The 3448-nt window shown below is 36.9% G+C and overlaps 1 non-coding gene across 1 annotated transcript; it reads left to right on the top strand.

Moving 5' to 3' along the window:
- The first annotated feature begins 248 nt into the window (after positions 1–248).
- On the top strand, positions 249–321 carry TRNAR-UCG (transfer RNA arginine (anticodon UCG)). The gene has a single exon. It is a non-coding gene; the product is annotated as a tRNA-Arg (tRNA).
- The last annotated feature ends 3127 nt before the right edge of the window (positions 322–3448 follow it).

The following is a 3448-nucleotide window of genomic DNA, read 5'->3' as shown; positions in this document are numbered from 1 at the left end:
ATATATATATCACGAAAGGGCTACTAATAACCTCCACGTGGAAGAAAAAATACGGATCAACTCCAGTACTTGGCGCACAATGGAGTCGAACTGAGTATAAGAATTTCGACTTGCAGCTGAGTCTGTAGTATACAGTAAAGGTACGTGTTTCTTTCCCTGGTGATAATCAACGGTTAACTGTGCTAATTAAATATAGGCAAATACCAATGCACTATCCTTTTATTACCTATAGGCGACATGTTAGGCAAGACCGTGTGGCCTAATGGATAAGGCGTCGGACTTCGGATCCGAAGATTGCAGGTTCGAGTCCTGTCACGGTCGTTTATATTTTACTTACCTTTTTTGGACTAGGGTATGTATTATTGTCCTAATTAGTCACCCTACTTCCAACTGTAGACCAGCTCTTTTTGAAGTAATGCCAATTGAATTTTTGTCAAGCTTTCTTGCAGGATTACGCATAAAAATACTCTTGATATATATCTAAGATTTCAGCCACGTCATCATTTTCATTTTTAATTTCTAAATTTATTTTCATCTACATCTACATCAATACCCTGCGAGCCACCAAAAAGGTGTGTGGCAGGGGGACCTTCATGGTACCTTGCAAGCCACTTGGTGATTCAATACCATACAACATTAAAGTTAAATTATTCTTTATGGTTTATAGAGGAACGATAAACTAAGGTTAGATGAAATGATGAAACCATACGATTTGCGTTCGTTTTGCCTATTGCTATCGTTTTGAGTTATACTCAACCCTTATTGCTCGTGGGAAAAACATCTTAAATCTCAATGCAACAATTTCAGAGCGTTAAAATCATTCGCCTTGACTGGGACTCGAACCCAGATCCCTCAATATCCGGTCGAGTGCTTTAGCCACTTAAGCTACCGAGGCGTCCTCTTAAACTCTGAAATTTTTGGGGCTTTTAAAGGAACTAGATGTTATGACGAAATACCGTACATACAATGTCACATGCATTCGTAGTCGTGCGCGAGGCGCCACTGTCCACGAGGTTAAAGCCACTTTAAACACTTATGGTGTTTTCCCTTTGACAAATTCCAAAGAAACTGCGGGAGAATGACTCCGTTAAAAGTTACTGTTGCGCCATCTCCCGCAGTTTCTTTGGAATCTTAAATCTGTCGGTTTTAAACTTATATTTGATTCTGTAATGGGATGACAAATGTCAACTTTAAACTATCCAAGGAGATTTTTTCGCAAAAATTACAATGACCTTAAGGGTACATGAATTACTATTTCTATCATAAAATGGTCATTCCTCATTCTTTTCTTCGATAGGCTCATCCAGGAACCACATGCTGATTTCAATTCCTTCTTTGCTTTTCTTATTTACCTCGAATATGCTTTCATCTAGTCGCTATAATTCTTTTTTCTTTCTTCAGACCACTTTGAGCCTACTTTTCTCTGTTATCTTGGAATCATCCTCTTTGCTTATTTCTATCTCTCCTATCTTGAAAAACTCCCCCATTTGTGACACTTGTTTTATAATTCTCTTTTTATATCTCGTATTACCTCTTCTTTTCATTAGTTGTTTAGTTCTGTCTTTATTTACTTCCGCGACCCAGTTTGTTGTCTTTTTTTCCCAAAGACGCTTGTAGACTCATTTTGTGTACCTATTATCATCCATTCAGTATGAAATTACAAAAAAATTCAATCTTTTTTTAATAGTTTCTGTGATATTTTCTAAGGTTTGTTATATTTCGAGATCACTTCTTAATTTCTCCACTTTAATCAAAACTTCGAGTACAGGGAAAATCTGAGGATGGATTCGTCTAATTCACACTATAATTTATTGAATTTATATAACTGATCCAACTTACGGCTTTCAAGAAAATAAAAGGTTTGGAACTGTTTACATATTTGTCTGCTTAGACTTATAAACGATTCCGTGGCGAAGAACACGGCCTTATGAATTTGTGCTTGGCGCGTCAACTTTATTTTTTGCGTTATTACTTTCCGCAACTGTAAGACTGGAGATTAAATTCATATTCGGCAAACCAAAGACACGGGGATCAGGGGGGGAGAGAGAGAGTTGGGAATTCCCTTACCCCGTCAGACGAGGAAGCGAATGTGTGGCGAGGGCAAAAAAAACTAATTTCCCTGGTGCATAAATTTTAAAAGAATGGAAAGCAGAAGTGGGAGGCTTTAAAATTTATGAAATTGCATTACACCTGAAGTATATTTATGTGCACAAGCACATAAATATTTGCATAACAAAAATCCTACGCAAAAAACCTAGCAGGTTGGCGATGCAAGTAGCGGTTTATGAGCATGAGAAGTGCTCTGCATGCAATTGACGCGTAATGCGAGATGAGCATATTGTGATGGCATCACTTAGGATCAATCAGCAAAAGTCTTATGAAATATAGGGGACACGTCACGATTGCTTGGCCAAAGAATCACCTAACTTCTCTCCAATTGACTTCTATATTATAAATTGGCTACTACCTTAAACTGTACAACTATGAAAGCCTCGAATCGAATCGCATTTGCAAAGAAGAGTTTTTCCGTAGAATTTGAACCAGTATTATCTAAATAAAGTTGAGATATTCGAGGAATATAATTTATGGACAGTTACGAATCAGTTCGTTTCGCTTGCACAATTGAGTAACATTATCTTAAGTGAATTTCGTCGTAATATAATTGCATTTATCAGAAGATTTAGAAAATATATTGGTGCAAACTATTGCGATGATACTTGAGAAATTATGTTCAAATTAATAAAATGACTTGTATATCTCGCATGAGATTTAGTTCTAGAAATGATAATAACCTCATTACTCGTCATTTTACTCTTAAAGGTGCGTGGAATGCCTTGGAACTGTCCCGGAAGGGGAAGAAATTATCCTTACAAACTAAAAAAAACATCTAAAAATCTGTTTTTTGTGTCTCGGCAGCTCGGCCTCAAAGCATAGGAGACTCAATTTGTTAAATTACTTAGACTACCTTACTAGAGAAAAAGATATTTACAGTCTTGGTGTTAGTCGATGTATGATAATAAATTAGCAAATGGAACCTGGAAAATTTCGGTTGGAAACTCTACGGAACATCCTCTATCAGCAATAGTTTGGACATACCAACTAAGTGAATTGTATCGAACTCTCATTACCCAAGTAAAATGAATTTTCTTAGCGTTGTTAGTACGAGCTACCTTATAGTATTTTAAATCACCATTAAAAAACGCTGCCTATCAGTGCCAGTTTTGTTTCTTTACATCGTTTCAACATCATTTTAAGGAGTTTGAGTAATTTTTTTTGCGTCAGCTTGGGTCTCCAAATCCGAAGATTTTGAATAGGGGTACTATTAGCAGATGCAAACGTGGGACGAAAAACCAGATGCATGTCTGACGAAGTATGAACTGAATGCGGAATATTGCGTGTGCGGGAATGCTGTGTGGGGAGATACCAACTTCTTCTTGATATTAATTAC

Source organism: Hetaerina americana, unplaced genomic scaffold (genome assembly GCF_022747635.1).
Source record: "Hetaerina americana unplaced genomic scaffold, ioHetAmer1.1.p SCAF_9, whole genome shotgun sequence".
Taxonomy (NCBI): domain Eukaryota; kingdom Metazoa; phylum Arthropoda; class Insecta; order Odonata; family Calopterygidae; genus Hetaerina; species Hetaerina americana.
Note: the sequence above shows the minus strand (reverse complement) of the source record. Positions and strands in the feature narration are given on the sequence as shown.